The sequence below is a fragment of the Stegodyphus dumicola genome, chromosome 7 (genome assembly GCF_044657685.1).
Source record: "Stegodyphus dumicola isolate Sdum_Otavi_A_Nest chromosome 7, ASM4465768v1".
NCBI lineage: Eukaryota > Metazoa > Arthropoda > Arachnida > Araneae > Eresidae > Stegodyphus > Stegodyphus dumicola.
Genome location: NC_140774.1, coordinates 16,320,043 through 16,337,845, shown reverse-complemented (window position 1 = coordinate 16,337,845; position 17,803 = coordinate 16,320,043). Strand labels below are relative to the sequence as shown.

The 17,803-nt window shown below is 33.0% G+C and overlaps 1 long non-coding RNA gene across 1 annotated transcript in view; it reads right to left on the bottom strand.

Moving 5' to 3' along the window:
- Nucleotides 1–12,468, bottom strand: part of LOC146996107 (uncharacterized) — an 80,173-nt gene extending 67,705 nt beyond the window's left edge. The window contains exons 1-2 of the long non-coding RNA XR_015041945.1: nt 12,207–12,468; nt 1,478–1,530 (exon numbers count right to left, since the gene is read on the bottom strand). This is a non-coding gene — a long non-coding RNA (uncharacterized LOC146996107). The remainder of the gene's footprint in view (nt 1–1,477; nt 1,531–12,206) is intronic.
- Between the last annotated feature and the right edge of the window lie 5,335 nt (nt 12,469–17,803).

Genomic DNA, 17,803 nt, shown 5'->3' with positions numbered 1-17,803 from the left:
ACTATTCTCTCCAAATTTACCAATCATTTTACAGAAGCTATTTGAAAGCTCTGCACCAGATTTCGGCATTTTTAGAATTCTAAGCACTCTAAGATCTTTCAAACAAGCGTTGTCATTCTGATAAAGGCATTTCACGAGATGGATTATTATTATTAGGATTATTTAAGTCACCACAAATCACTGGAGGGCTGTCTGCTCGAGAGAAGGAGTGCCTTAAACGAGGACATTTCAAGGAAAACTGGCTCATCTTTATGTTTCATAAGAGAAGCACGAACCTTTAATTATAAAATTACTAGAACAGAACAGTTCAAGTTTTTCATAAGTAATGGAAATATTTTTAATGTTAGTCTTTTATGGCAACTGTTTGTGATGAGCATATATTCAAATATGAGTAATTTGCATATTTGGTAACTGACGGTACACAGGCAATTTAAAATTTTTTTTTAAATAACCTTTTCTTTCATAGGAAAAAAAACCCTGTTATTTCAAAAGTCTTCATAAAACATTTCGCGCCCATTCTGACCAATAGTTCTTATTTTAGACCATTTTTAAATAAGACTTTTAATCAATCTCTATGTAAACGCTTTTGTAAAATAAAATGAGATAACATCGAAATTCAGGTTAGTATTTGCTATGCCGCAGAAATGTAAAGTAGTTCCCTCCAAAAGTCATAAATGTCTACGAATCCATTCCAGAATATATTTTTCCTTTTTTTTTTCGGCAGAAAAGAAATCAATCCTTTCTCTTTCCACAAAGAAATTGATCGCTTCCGCCTGGAATTTAAAGAAATGAAAAAAAAAAAAAAAAAAAAAAGAAAAAAAAGAAGAAGAAGAAGAAGCAAGTAGCCATTGTTCTCCAGCGACACGATGAACAGAACTGACGGACAGTGAAGGCCATTTTGCCAAGTCGAAGCTTCATATCGCTAACAAAGGATCGAAGAATTCTAAGGTGAAGGCTAGATAGTTATTCGAAACTGTCACTGTAACCATACTGAGGGGATATACTACAAAGAAAAAGAGGTCGATCAATCAATATATCGGCACCACATACTGTATGATAATGTAAATCACGATTCGAAGCTGTCCGAAATTTTGTAGAGCAGTTAAAGGAAAAAATCTAATGTGTACACCACACGACTTCCTTGCACGGGATATTAAATTATGCGCAGTTTTCATGCATTTCATTTAAACATAATGAATTAACAGTTAACGAATTTTGAATCAAATCTACTTCGTCGATAGCGCATAAACCACAATAGAATAAATGCACTCTTTATAGTTCACTATATTTATTTAGCATAGCGAAACTTCGGTGCTAGGATCACTTAACAACGCTACATCTCAAACATTTTATAACTCAGAGTACACAAAAATTATATCATCTGAAGAATTACCATAATAAATCTAAAACGATGTATAAAAGAGATTAAACAAATGAAAAAGAAACAGTTTTTAACAGACGATTCAGCACCGCTTACCTATTGCGCATGCTCTTCTAATTCATTCAGTTTTGGCGGTGAGGCAAAAATACCTAAAAATTCGAAATAATTTCATTAAAAATTGAAAGATATAGAAAAACATAAAAAAAAAAAAAAAACAAGTACAGTTGAAACAATAAAAAAATTACAATTAAATTTACAGTTTCTACACAAAAACAAGCTAATAACTTAAATGATAATTGCAGATGAGTAAAGCATAATTTAATTCGCAATAATAAAAGAAGGGGGCATCTTTGTTGTTGCGAAGCTTAGTTTCTCCAGATTTTCAACAAATCCACTCTTATGCTAAGTTTCAAATGTAAACAAATATAGCCGCTATGCTAAACAAAAATTAGGCTTAGCTGCAATTAAAAAACTTTAAATTGTTGATAACTCCACAATTATTGCATGCAGGTTAACTGCATTAAAAACAGGCTTAGCGGCAATTAAACAACTTTAAAATTGTTGATAATTCTAAGAATATTGCATACAAATTTACTAAAGGCATAAAAACCTTAACCGGAAGATAAGAACAACATAAGTCAATCATTTTTAAAGAAAGCAATGCACAACTTATAAACATATCAGAATAAAGAAACTGAGCTCACTTAGTAACAGAAGGGATATATATATATATACATTTATATTTATAAACCTTTGATGCGGCCGATTGCAAACAAAATGGGAAGTGCACAACCACATGTGATAGCAATCCTATACGCAAAATTTCAACATTCTGATGGAACTCGTTTTTGAGTTAAGGAAGGTACATACGAACGCACGTACGTACGTACAGATGCCACGAAAAAAATCTTATCCGAATTCATTTTAAATCAGTTTTATAATTTTTTAGGAGAAAAAGAGTCCTCTAGTCTGTCCTTACGTACAGATGTCACGCAAAAGCATCGTTAAATTGCATTCGATAGAGGTCAAAATGGATATTTTCGTTGAAATATGCCACCCGAAATTTTTCGCGATTACAATACTTCCTTTTTACTTCGTACAAGGAAGAAAAAATTCGAAAGTGTTCCGATTTTAACTATCGCTCAGAAAGCCGCTTTAAATGTTTAATATGGTTTATCAGTAAAAGGGTTTTGAATGCGGTAGTTTGATGTTTGAGTAAAAGATAATACAAAAATTCAAAATAAAATCTGAAAGAGTTCAGATTTCAACGGTCGTCCAAAAGAATTTGTTAAGGTTTCTTACAGTCTCATTGAGACTGTACACTACCAGTCTGCTGTTGCACTCATTCCTACTAGCTTTATTATTAAGCACCATTTTCTTTGTACTTTATTTTGTATTTTTTTTTATTTTGCTTTATTTTCTATAGCCCTCTCTCTGTAGCTCTCTATTTTTTCTCTCCATACGAGAAGTATTTGGCATTTATTCGTTTATCTACCCAGATATTTAACGTCAGATTTGTGTTTAAGATTCTAAAATCTGACAGCTTGTTTTTCACGAGTAAATTTAACTTGTTTCCTGCAACACGAAAAAAAAGAAACAGTTATATAATGTTTTACATGACAGAATTTTACGCAGCCAATGAATCACCATGTCAAAAAAGTGTCCGAAGTAGATTGCAACAACTCGCAAACGATTTCTCAAATATGTAGATTTTCCAGATTTTTATCAAGCATTTAGATCTTAACACGCTTTTGGACTTACATTAAACTCCGAAGACGTGACCTTGAAAGAAGGTCGCTACAAAGTTGTTCGGCATTCAGATATTGTACCAATTATTCAGATCTAAGTTGTTCTGTTCTATATTTATGTCATTCGAAAAGAAAACAAAGTATTTTTTCCCATTCCGTGCCTAATCAAGTTCGTAAGCAAATCAGGCCCATTACTAGCATTTTAAAGATAAGATTATGACAGATAAAAAAAACGGCGCAATTTATTGCACTTTCTGAGCGTAACAGGATATATAGTTTACTTCGAGTTACTAGTTACGATTTATATAAAAAAGAAATAAAAGCTATAACTTTTACAAAATTTCTATTACCTATACTTATTCAAATAGTAGATTATTTAAAATATTTGATTGCTAGTTTTTTTAAAGATATATTTATTTAAATAATTTTTGGAAAATTGATTTAAAATTTTTGAATTTCAGAATAATTTTTTTGAATGCTTTGGAGGGTGTTAATTTTTAATTAATACGTTTCGTCAGTTACAAATAAAGATCGGTTGTTGTTGTCGTAAATAGATGAGCCCTGAAATCTTTATTACCTCCTTGTACGAAGTAAAGGAAGTATTACGATCGCGAAAAGTTTTAGTTATTCAATTGCATCGAAAATATCCATTTTTACCATTCCCAAATTCCTTTTCGCTATTCTTTTGCGTGGCTTCTGCACGTACAGACTAAACGAAGGATTCTTTTTTCAAACAAGATTGTAAAATGGATTTAAAACGGATTTTTTCTTGACGTTTGTATGTATGTGTGTACGTATGTCTTTCGCATAACTTAAAAGCGATTAGCTGTGGAACGTTGAAATTTTGCATATGGCACTGCTATAACATCTAATTTGTGTACCTCCCCTTTTTTTATTGATATCGGCCGCATCAAACATATATAAATATATATACATATATATCTGTGTGTGTGTAAGATATGATACAATGGCTGCTGTAAGAATATTTGGCAACCTCGAAATTAACTATTCTAGATTTTATACCCTCCTCCCATAAATTCATCTGTTCTCCCAAATCCGAGATCTTTCCATGTCACATATCACTACTTGAAAAAGATAATTAAAACTAAAAATTAGCCAATCATAGCTTAGAGTACTTTCTGCATCTACTCGGTATAAATACTCTTTGCAAAACAACTACGCCAATCCTTTTTTTAGCTTTCACCCTCCAAAGAGCTCTGCGCTGCTTATGCTGTCCTGCCCAAAATGCTTACGTCGCAGTTCTAAAAACCGTGTACATGGAAATTTGTGTGTTCTCAATATGATTAAAAAATATCTTGTCTTCAAAAGGATGATTTTTGATATGTGCGAAGATAAAGACTGGTAATTTGCAGAAATCTAATTTTGTTATCTTCATCAGCACACATTCAGTCCTCAACCATGACGGACACCGAAAGCTGTTAAAAGTTCCAGTGCTTGGATTATAACGTTTTATTTTCGCACTTTTACATGTTATACTCATCTCATTGGTTCGATATTGGAGTTTTGTTTTAAAAGTATATCTGCATTTAGATAGGGTTTTTCATTCCAAATAACGCAAATTAATTTACATCGTGTAAGGGAATTCTTGATATGCATATGAGTTTGCTAAATTTTGGAAATTAAATATTTACAATTAATTTCATTTCTACTTTCGATTTGCGTACGCACAGAAAGGACGAAACGCGATGTTTGAACGATTGAGGGGAGTGTGAAATGAGCTAATTTTCTCCCTGAAGATTAGATATTGTTTCGGTTCAGTTGTTCATTTTTAATATCATTAACAAATTTTTATCCCAAGGCAATTTTTCCATACCAATTTGACTTTTACTATTTGATGCTTAAAAAAATTAATATTACTTTAAAAATAACGAATCTGTAAATTGGAATTTAAACTTCAAATTGTAATTCTTTTAATTTTAAATAATAGAATTTTAATAGCAGTATTCCCCTTTAATTACAATTATATATATATATATATATTCCCCCTCTTAGAAGAAAATCATGTATGTCCATATCAGACTTTTACTTCCTTGTATGAAGTAAAAAGGAAATATTGTAATCACGAAAAGTTTCAGGCAGCATATTTCAACGAAAATATCCATTTCGACCGCTATCGAATGCAATTTAACGATGTTTTTGCGTGATATCTGTACGTAAGGACAGAATAAAAGACTCTTTTCCTCCAAAAAAATTATAAAACTGTTTTAAAATGAATTCTGAAGAGAATTTTTCGTGGCGTCTGTACGAAGGTATGTACGTATCTCGCATCGTCTGTACGAACGTATGTACATATCACATACGTACGTATCTTGCATAACTCAAAAACGAGTAGCCTCAGAACGTTGAAATTTTGTATATAGGACTGCTATAACATGTAGATGTGCACCTCGTATTTTGGTTGCAATCGGCCGAACCAAACGTATATATAGATAATAGTAGTAGGTAGAAATATTGCAGCGATCTTGCTAAAAAGTTACCAGGAGCTGTAGCTCCACGAAAAATTTTTTAACGCAGTATTACATAAATAAGAAGAAATTTTTCTGGAAAAACTGTAAACACGCGAAAAAACAGCCAAAACTAATGCTGGAAAACTTGCTAATGCACGAAAAAAATTAATTAATCTGACCGTTGTGAAATGTGAAAATTTAACTCACATGAAAAATAGATCGACGGAAAAAATATATAAGGAAAGTACAAAAATCATAGATTATAAAATGCCAATACATAAAAAAATTAAAAATTAAAAATTAAAATGAAGACACAAAATGCAACAATAAAATATACAATAATTAAATAGAGGAAAATGATAAATTAACTCACTCGTACTCTCAATTGGCTTTTCAAAGGAAAAAAACTAATTATCGAACTAGGTTAAATACCATTACGCGTTTCGCCGAAACAGACCATTGAAGCTCTTGTTTAATGCGAAAAAAATTTTATAAAAGAACATTAGTATTTCCGAATATATCTTTTTTGGAATAAATCCTTTTTTGAGCTTCACTGCTATGTTCCTTTTTCCCGACGCGTCCGCTGAAATACACATTAAGATTTCAAAAGCTATTGCAACTCCGGGCAATGTAAAATTAAAAACAAAATCAAAGTAGAATAAAAGAATAAAAGAAGATAATAAAATAAAATAAATAGCGGTCAGCTATTAGTCAAATATTACAACAACGTACGGGCTGGTCCTTTAAACCTTAAAGAATATGGAAATTTTATTAAAAGAATGGTTCTGTAAACAAATAAAAATGTAATTAAATTTGTAAGAAAACAAACGTCGCAGGGTCTTATTAGGACCAAAAAAAACATAGACAATAGAAACGAATAAACAGACCTGAGTGGTTCCGTCCTTAGCATTCGAAAATTTTTTGGAAAAGGGCGCAAAATCTCTCCGTGCCTAAGCCAACGTTCCTTGTCGTCTAGTGACGTCGTCGTGCGAAACAATAAAATCTGTAGAGGCCAGTGGGCTGAGATTGTAGGTTGGCGGGAATTCTTGTCTCCCCCTTTTTTTACAGAAGGGTGTGACAGACGAGAAAAGACACGGAAAGAACTCAAAATGGCGTCAGTCAAGTTGTTAGAAGAACAAAACTGTGAAAATAAGTGAAAATGGCTAATTCAGCTAAAATTACCTTTTTTTATCCACAAAAGAAAGAGTAAATTGAAAAAAAGTCATTTGTTAATAAAAGTCGTCATTCTTCAAGCTAGAGGGCGGTCAAGCTACTATGGAAATGAAAAGGCCCGATTTGTTAATAAAAGCAGAACCCGGCTCAATGATCTCAGTTTCTCTACTCTTATATGTTTGTAAATTGTACATTTTTTGCTTTAAAATGATTGAATTATGTAATTCTTATCTTCCGGTTGAGGTTTTTATGCCTTTAGTAAATATATATCCAATATTTTTTAGAATTATCAACAATTTTAAAGTTGTTTAAGTGACGCTAAGCCTAATAATTTTCTTGATGGCGGCCGCTGCTTGTTTACATTTGAAACAGCAGGATAGTGGATTTGTTGCCAATCTAGAGAAACGTAGCTTCGCAACAACAAAGATAACGCCCTCCTTTATTATTGCGAATTAAATCATGCTTAATCCTTTCTGGAATTTTTTCGAGGAAAAAGTGTTTAAGATTTACTTCGTAATTTTTAATACAGATATTTTGAGTTTTTATGTATTTTTGCCTTGTCGCGAAGTGAGAACTGAATTAATTGAATGAGAAATACTCAATCGTCTGTGAAAAACTGTTTCTTTTTTTGTTTTGTTTGCTTAATTCCTTTTATACACCGTTCTAACTTTATTATAGTATTTGAATAGAACATGTGGCAACGATTAGATAATTCTTTAAAGGATGTAAATTTTGTGCATTCTGATTTATAATATGAATGAAATATAATACTGTTAAGTGAACCTAGCGCCAGAATGTCGCTATGGTAAACAAATAGAATGAATTTTAAAGAATGCATTTATTCTATTGTGGTTTATGCGCTGTCGGCTAAGTAGATTTAATTCAATCCAATAATTTTAAATGAAATGCAAGAAAAAATGCGTATAATTTAATATTCCGTACAAGGAAGTCATGTGGTGTACGCATCAGATTTTTTAATATTATAAAAATGTCTTACTCATCAAAGTAACAAAGTAAATCATTTAATTGTTTTTTATTCCTAACTCACCCTTTTGGCCTAAAATATTTAAACTTCCATAGCAATTTATGCTATACTTGAAATTCATATTTGCATAATTTAAGCAATTGTAATAATGCTTTTCAATATTATTTTTCTATCATACTGTTAGTAATGTTCATCACTGGCCTTTTTTCCAACTGCTACTACAGTCAAGTGAAATAAATACATTACCTGAGGTGCATTTATAGAAGGCTTAGATAATATATATTATTTGCAATCAATTAGAATTACAAAAGAATGCACTTGCTCTTTTGTTAGAGTAAAATAAAAGAGCGCATTATTTTGTGTCCAAGTATAGCACTGTTACCTGAGAACAAAACTATGAAATTAGAAAGGAATATCTTAGAACAGGGATGGTCAAACCACGGGAAGCGTTCCTCAGTGTGGCACGGTGGAGTTTTAACAGTGGCACGCTAAGACTTATTAATTTTCAATCTCCATAGTATATTGAATTTTTTTTATTCACATTTAAAGTAGTGAACGTGCGGGACATATATGTCCCAGCCCCCTGGAAAAGGTGTACAATATATTTTCACTTCATGCTTCTGTATTAAGAAATAGTTAAACTTATAAAAGAAAACGGAGCAAAAATTTTAAATCCAATTACATCAAGAATAATCTTGGAATTGAAACATCGTGCATCGAGCAATCATTCAGTTAGTTCAGTAACTGGACATGTGCAGTAAGGCATGTTCAATAGGTTGAATATATCACACTCTTTGTTTAACAACTAATCTATCAGTAAAATAAGCAAACACAAAAACTGGGTCATGGGCGTGTAAATGGGCAGCACAAGTTAGATATCTACATTACCGGCAACATAGCGAACAAAAAATGCTTATTTTGTTTCTTTTTGGGTAGAGATCTCGTGCAAAATATGCATTTTTAATAGCTTGTTCAATAATTTATTCGACTGTTGCATTTTATTTGTATGAATTGGCAACACAATGGCTTCAAAACGTATGATGATGCATCAATCTTCGAAAGTATTATAATGTTGTTCTCAGAAGCTTAATAAAGAAAACTAACTTAAGATGCTAAGAATTTTTTTAATATTATAAGCTTTTATTTATTCATTTATAATCTATTTATTTATTCTTACATAATTATTTATTTATAATTATTAATTTATTATCGTTAATATTATTATCTGTCTATTTATTTTATATTTATTAGCCCAAAAGGGACGGTAGTCCTGAATGAGATATCAGTTTCGAAGCGGGATTTAGAGTCGAAAGACTTAAATGCGTTGTAAATTGAAATTTTTGTTACAAAATATTATTGTTCTGTTGTAGAGACATTAAGATTTTTTGGAAGCCAGAGAGATGAAAAATTAGCAACCGCCTTCGCCGGGAATCGAACCACGGACCTCTGGAGTACCGGCCCAGCGTGCTACCGTTACAACACGAAGGCACGCTAGGGAAGTGGCAGAAATACCTTATATACTCCCCTTTTTAAAGGGCGACTAGGTCGCCAAATCCTGGGTGCGGAGAATCATCATCCACAATCCTTTTAGTTCGGGCGCCACTTGTAGAGTCATTAGATTAATTGGAAGCAAAAAAGATGAAAAATATGCAACCGCCTTCACCGGGAATCGAACCACGGACCTCTGGAATACCGGCCCAGCGTGCTACCGTTACACCACGAAGGCACGCTAGGGAGGTGGGAGAAATACCTTATACTGTAATACATTTCAAGAACTTAAATAATGAAGAATCTGGATGAAAGTATGCATATTTCTCCAAATGTGACAAATTTTGAATAACGTACTCCTCTACCCTAACACGAGCGCCCGGAAGCCCAAATTTGGAGTCTGGAATAGGTTTTATTATCTGTTTCATCTTTTGTAAAACTTTAACGACTTTTTGGTGAACAGACTCAAAGATTTTAAAGCGAGCAATGGAAATACTGAATGCAGTAAAACACTTCTATCTCCAGCGCTAGACTGTCTCTCGGAAATTCTAAAGACATGCTGTTTTTAAATATTTCGTGATTTTGCTGTTGAATCGAATTTTATGTGGCGCCAAAAACGTGATAATTAATAAACCGAGTAAACACACCATACGTTATAAGGTATTTCTCCCGCTTTCTTAGCGTCTTTCGTGGTGTAGTGATTCTGCACGCTGCGCCGGTATTCCAGAGGTCCATGGTTCGGTTCCCGGCGATGGTGTTTGCTAATTTTTCATCTCTTCGGCCTCCAAAAAAGTGCTAATGTCTCTACAACGTTAATAATAAAAGAAAGAAAAAAGTTTTGGAAAGCCATCTTAGTAAGAAAACTGAACATTTATAGGATGAACTGAGAAAACGGAAAAAAAAAAAAAAAAAAAAAAAAAAAAAAAATCATGCCATTACTTAACGCTGCATCGGAAATTCTAAACAAATAATGGTATGCTGTTTTTAAAATTGTTGAATTGTATAATTGTATATGGTGTAGGCGCAAAGAAATGATGCCTAATAATAAAGCTAAAAAGACATTAAAAAAGGGGGTTAGTGGGAGTGTAACAACAGACTGGTAGACTGTGACTGCGAGAGCGTAAAAAAACCTTAACAAACTCTTTTGGGTGCCTGTTAAAATCTAAAAACTTTCAGATTTGACTGATTGATTGATTTTATTATAAGCCGCTTATTTATTTATGTGTTATAATTTATTTATTTGTACGTTTTTGCTCGCTTTATTTACGGTATTTGTCGCTATGGTGAAAACTTTCCAATCCATTTTTAGTAACTGATAAGATATCGAACTCGCATTTTGCCTCTCATCAATTGAAGGTAATATAATGTGATGAGGCCCAGCATTGTACGAGGGGTAAGAGCAGCTAACACTGTTAGTTCGGTCTGGTGTTCAAGTCCCCGCGAACACATTAGTTTTACGGCTGTTTCGTGGTTTGCTCTATGTGCAACGCGGATATGGGTGAATTTTCTTCAAAAAGTCCCCCACAGGGCATCCGTCCCTTGCCATGTAGTCCCTAACGACAGAGTACATAGTAAATAATAAAACAGAAAATGCGGTGTGGTGAATATAATTTTGCTTTCAAAACTTAATTTAGATTTAAAAAAATTAAATATGAAAATTTAATTTCTGACACTTTTTAGTCCAAAGGGGATTTGTCCCTGAAGGACTATTGTTTTCGTTTTGCAGCTTTGCGTTGCATCACTATAAATGTCCGTTTCACTTTTCAAACTGTTGCCACCAAATGTTAATAGTCTTGCATTATATTTGAAGAAATTAAATAATAAAAAATCTGCATAACTGTATGTATATTTCTCGCATTGTGATAAAACAGCGGTACATAGAGCCATCGAATTTTGAATGATGTAATCTTCCTACGAATATAGGCATGTGGAAGACCAAATTTAAAATTTAGAATTTGTTTATTATCGGTTTCATCTTTTGTAAACCTTTAACGAATTTTTCAGTAATAAACGCAACCATTTCAAAGCGAGCAATGACAACACTCTGCGGGGAATAATAACAAACAAAACAAAACAAAAAAAACAAAAAAAAAAAAAACAAAAAAAAAAAAAAACTTTTTATCTCCAGCGGGCGCGGAAGTGTGTATCGGAAATTCTAAAGATAAGCTCATTTTAAAATTATTTTGCGACATTGCTACTGAACTGATTTTATGGTTTAAGCGCAAAGAACATGATATTTAATAAATAAAGGTAACACACAAAACGTTAAAAAATGCCCCTTTGGACGTAATTTAAAATCTGACACCTTTCAGATTTTTTATTATATTTTTTTAAGATTAAAGCAGAATCGTTGAATTTTTTCCGACTATTAAAAGTAACAGGATTATTATTGACAGTTTAAAAACGATTTTTGATTTCAATAATTTGACTGATAACGTGTATTTAAAATTAAAAAGATAAGAAAATAAGTTTTATAAAATGATATGTTATCTAAAACTCATAAAATAATTAATGAACAAAAAGAAGGAGACAGGAGGAAAGAAAGAAAATATGAAAAGATTCAGAAATTGATAGCGCGTAAGAAGATTTGCTAAGTATTTTGATACTCTTCCTGAGCATCGTAGGTTACCAGTTTCCTTCTAGATACACTCCTCTAACAAACGTTTTCTGTCTTTTTAGCTATATTATTAAGCAACGCTTTCTGCGCACTTAAACATGAAATTCAACATCAAAATTACAAAATATTTAAAAACAGCTTATCTTTAGAATGTTTAGAATTAGAATTAGATCTATGTATTTCTTAAAAAATTAACCGCTCGAGTGTCCAGTCACCTAAAAGAGTTATCCCTTAAAAAAAAAAAAAAAAAAAAAAAAAAAGAAACCGCAAAACGTGCATAATGATTTTCATGAGATCAGCTAAGTGCCTTTTCATAAAAATATTAAATATTTCTTATTAAACATACCAGTGGATTTATGCAGTCGGTTTTACTACGTCATTAGAATGATGACTCTGTATCAACTTGGCAAGAGGTGGTAGCGTCATAGGTGTAACACGGAGAAGAAAAACTTGCAGACGGGTACATACTATAACAAGACTTAATTTACTGCTGGATAATCTTGAGATGTATGATGATTATGAATGCAATAAGCACCTCAATATTTATCTCCCACAGCTTATCACATCTTTTAGGCAATGGAAGGCAATGAGCAGCGAAATGACATGTGCTAAACAGTGCGAAAGGAAAGCGGAAAGAAGATACGCATTTAGCTGCAGCGATATTTATTGAATTGTTCTTTGTTAACATTTTGATCTGTGATTTGATAACAGTTTGCAGGGTTACATAAGATGGCATGAAAGATAAATTTTGAGATGACGCTCTTTCGATTCATAAAATAAGCACTTTAAATTAGGAAAAGCCATTTTTAAATGAGCGCTTTAGATGAAAACAAGCACTTTAAATGAGCACTTTAGATTAGGACAAGCCATTTTGATGAACTCTTTAGGTTAGGACAAGAAAAGAGGTAGCCAAATTAAAATGAGGAATAAAAAGGGTATTGCCACCTTAAAGTTAGTACTTTTCTTTCATATTTTATATCTTATATACAGAGTGTTTTAAAAGGTCGTTGTCAAACTTAACATGCAGGTCTATCACGTCATGACAAACAAGATTTGCATAGGCACTTGTGTCCGAAAATGTGAACGACGACCGCTAGACAATATTCACAGGCTTATGGGAGAGTGGGGAGTGTAAACATTTCAGGCGAGGACTTTATAGAAGAAGGATGAATCGGTATACTAACTCAGTTCTTTATGGATATTTTGTGTGACATTTTGTGGAAAGAGTGTTGCTGGATCTGATGGTTGAGATTCCAGCAGCTACAGGTCATATCCTGATAGATGGATTTGGAGAAACAGACTAGCCACATGGCCATCGCGACCCTCCGACCTGACTGCCCTGGATTTCTACCCGTGGGGATACATGAAATCGATGGTGTTCGAGACGACAGGACATCAGTCATGGATCTTGTCACCATACTTCTTCAGATTCAACATCTCAAACTCTGAGCAATGTGTATGTGGAAATAAAGGTGATCCAATCCATTATATCACTCAATGTCCCTTAACAAAGTCAACTCCTATTAAATTGTCTAATTCAAATATCAATGCCTTCTTTCGTTTTACAATTACCAAAAAACATTTAAAAAATAAAATAGAAAATACAATCAAATATCTATCTTCAATAGGCAAAAATTTATGTGAGCACTAAAGTAATTAATGTCAAAACTCATTTTTGAAGCTGCAATTCATTTAAAACATTTATTATCTAATTATCTTAAAAAGAAACTCTTGCAATAATAATGATGTAGTAAAAAAAAAAAAAAAAAAAAAAAAAAAAAAAAAAAAAAGAAGAGGAAGAAGATACAGATTCATATAATAAACTTTATCTCATGGAACTATTATGAACTGTTATAAATTATGACTGTTAGCCTACTATTATTATACCTATTATAACTTCTATAATTATATCTAATGGCCCACCAGCGGCCGAGCGGTAAAGACGCTGAACACTGGTAGTTCGGTCCGAGGTTCGAATCCCGCGAACGGGCTGGCTGCATGGGCGTTTTCGTGGTTTTCCCCATGTGTAACGTGTATACGAGCCAGTTTCCCTTAGAAAGTCCTCCACGAAAGGCATCCCTCCTCTTAGGCAGATAGCCCTAGTGTGCTTTGCCATAATTAAAATACATACATACAATTATATCTAATAGATATGATATCAATTAAAATATCTATATACTATTTATACTGTTATACTATGTACTATTTTGAATATTAATTTTAAAAATAAACCGAAGTGTAGTGGGACTATACCTACATTACTTATAGTAAACATTGGGTGTCCCACTGCATTTCCACCGATCTTGTCGCCAGGATCGTGGAAGCGGGGGCACGTATTTATGACATACCTACCGATTTCGAACGGGTCTGTGAATCGATGCGTCGACGTAGTGAAGCGTGCATTGTGGCGAACATCTATTATTACAAGGAATTTTGAGCATCTTCTGTGATTTAACCATGTTCTTTAATATAAGCCATATTAACAAATCTTTCGACATCCTTCCTTTCTTCTCGTCTACGCCTACGAACATTGCCCTCCAGCAGTCACCGTTCGCATTTTCGAACACAAATTTCTATGCAAATCTTGTTTCTCATGATATGAAAGACCAGCACGTTAAGTTTCACAACGGTCTTTTTAGACACCCTGTATCTATCTACCTATATAACTTCCACAATATATTGTTACGGATTTCGAATTTAGTTGACTGTTTCTAAAATGCTAACTAATTCTACTCTTTTTGCTTTCCAAAAATTGCTTGGAACTCTCTCGTGCGGCCAATATAAAAAGCTATAAAAGCCAGAGAGAGAACATCTCAGCTCAGTTGTTGTTTACTTAGTTGTTGATCGTAGCGAATTCGTACTGAGATCGGATTTGCGTTCTCTGAGTTTTGGATTGAGTTCTATTTAACGTTTTAGTAGTTTCAGATATAGCTACTGATTATATTGCGTGATACTATGATACTGTACGAATATCTTTGAGGAAAAATCCAGCGTTTTGTTACGCTTTCTTCTGATAAGAATAAATTTTATTAACCTTTTATCGGACTTGTGCATTGAATCTATTACCAAGACGTACGCATGTAACAATATGAAGCCTTAGCGGCCTATCCGGTCAACCAGTCGAAATGAAATTTCAAATATTGCTATTTGTTGTTATCAGATACTGTTATTTGTTAGATTTCAACGTGTAAAAAGTTTCAACATAGAGTAACTTCGCAATTTCGGCGCTACTGCGACCCTCCGACCTCACTCCAATGGATTTCTGGTCTTGAGGTTATCTGAAATCTAGAATGTACTCATCAAATCCACGAGATTTTTCGGAATTGAAAGATGTCATAAAACGTGAAGTTTTACAGATTCTTTCTACGATGTTACTTTTGTCATTGCTGTCAACAATCTATGAAATGCGTTATTGTCTGCGGAGGCTGGCACGTTGAAAACTTGTAATTCCAGCGAAAGTTTTTTGTCACTGGTCTTTTACGATGCTCTTCTTTGCAAATGTTTTACACCGGAAGTTTTCGTCATCATTCCAACACCATTTTTGGTTTACAATCCGCCGATCTATTCCCGAAGGGAAAAAAAAAAAAAAAAAAAAAAGGTTGGAGCTGCCATTCGAAAATTTCGAAATGCTTTTAATGTAAAAGTGACGTGACAGCTCTATTGTTTTTTGAATCATCATAGTCTCAAACGCACACCTTCAGATAAAATATTTAATTATATTTTGAGTCGTTGAGAGGATAGGGCGCTTTACTCTTTTTCAATCAAATTAAATATGATAAATTTCAATGTACATTGATATTTTAAAAGAAATTAATTAGGTATTTGAGAAGCGAAGCGGCCGAGGTTGGCAGAGCAGCACTTAGGGAAAGGAATGGAATGACGTAGTTTATTGCAACAAGAGGATTTATACTAAGTCTGATGTAATTGTTGAGACAAGTTATGATTGGTTATATAACATAGAAGGATCTCGAATTTGGGAGAATAGATGAATTTAGGGGAAGAGCTCCAAATCTAGAATCGTTAATTTTGAGGTCGCCAATTATTATTAAAGCAGCTATCGTATTTTGTTATATCCTACACACATATATATGAAATGTAATTTCACATACATTATTTGTTTTGTGCAGCCGGGACAACAGGAATGAGACAAATTTTCGAATATAAAATGGTAGGTTTATTTCAGCATCCATCTCACAAGCGTTTCTGTCGTACCTTGAGCAGAAGCCCTACTTATACATATGTGTGCGTCACGAGGCTCATCCAATCAGCGATATTAATTGAAATCACGAGGTGACGCTATCTTCTCATCAGGAGTGTCCTTAAGGACTTTATGTAATATGACAGATTTATGAGTTTGGCGATTTGACGGGCGCCGACAGGTTAATATATTTTATACTAAAGAAAGGATTTCGTCAAAATTTAGGAACAGGGATGCAATTTAGGTGGAGAATCGCCAACACATTATTAAGCAATATTATTAGAATTTAATTTAATCAATTGATTTAAAAATATCATTACATATATGTATGTATTAAAATTGGACTTTACAAAATTGACGGTGTAGAACGTAGAAGGTTGAATCCGTAATGAAGAACAAGAATTTTGATTGCGTAGAATACTAAAATGCCGATGTACAATGAATACGAAACCAGCCCAGGCAAATTAAAACTTCATTTTATTTCAGTAAACATGTTGCGGCCACAAGCGACTTGCCACATTATTTATGCGTATTTCAAAATGTTTACATTTTTGACACTTTGCAGTAAAAAGGAAGCAGCAGACAGCAGTCCAGCTAGGCCGAAGAGTAGCAAGCGAGTGCGTTATATTCAGGATGAAATCTTAGTTCAGACTCAGTTAAGTTTGGATCTCAATGCATTTTTATTGGATAATTAATACTGCTGTAAAATTAATTTTGGACACGGATTAATCTCGAAATGACGCAGTGCAAAGAGAGACTACTATTTTTAGAATAGGGAAGGGAAATCAATTTACTCGGTTAATTTAAATTATAATTTATCTTTTATATATTCTTTATTTTTCTTACTATTGCCCTCTAGAATTTTACTAGATTTATTTCTAGTCAAAAGTAAAATATGACAGTTTTGTTCTTAAATTATCGTAGAACTAATCTACTTTCAAGTACTTCATGATATGTGGGAATTTATTTTCAATTATAGCAAAACAATACCGTTTTAAAAATGCCTTTTGCTTGTATGTAATCAATGGATTATCCTGACACCGAGGGATAACGTATCCTGATATCAACCGATGTAACTAACCCAATGAGTCTTACCAGTAAGAGCTATTAGCCATAAAAGATATATTCAGAATTATATATTTGTACATATATGAGCATTAAATATATTTAAGGAAATTTTATACATTCATGGAATCTTTTACCTAAACGGATTTTTAATACTTCATTTGCAACGGCCGAACGAATAGGGTTTTAAGAAATGCATTCCGAGCTTGCTTTTAAAAGTTTACATTAATAACAAACATCATAAATCGCAAAAGTTTTCTATGACATTTATATATTATTAGGCAAATTCCTCGTCCAGCCATAAGAGCTCCGTATTTAAAAAGAGAAATGCCTAATAATAATAGAAAAACTCGAGAAATGGGATCGCGTAAACATTTTAGTCGTCCATTTTATGTGTCACTGAATAAGAAAAGTGAAGTTTTTGCTTACAAAAGAAGTTGGGGAGGGAGGATGCCTATCTCAAACAAAGACATTCGTAAAAAGAACATTCTGTGGAAAGAAATTCTTTTCAATTCCGCTTTTCGGGTCGGCATGGGAAAAAACAAGTATTCCATTCATCTCGAATGTATTTCGTTCTTTACACGCGAGGAATTATGGTAATGATATGTCATCACAAAGTCACGTTATGATAATCACTTAATTAACACAACTCTGTAATTCTACTACTCTTCATTTATTTT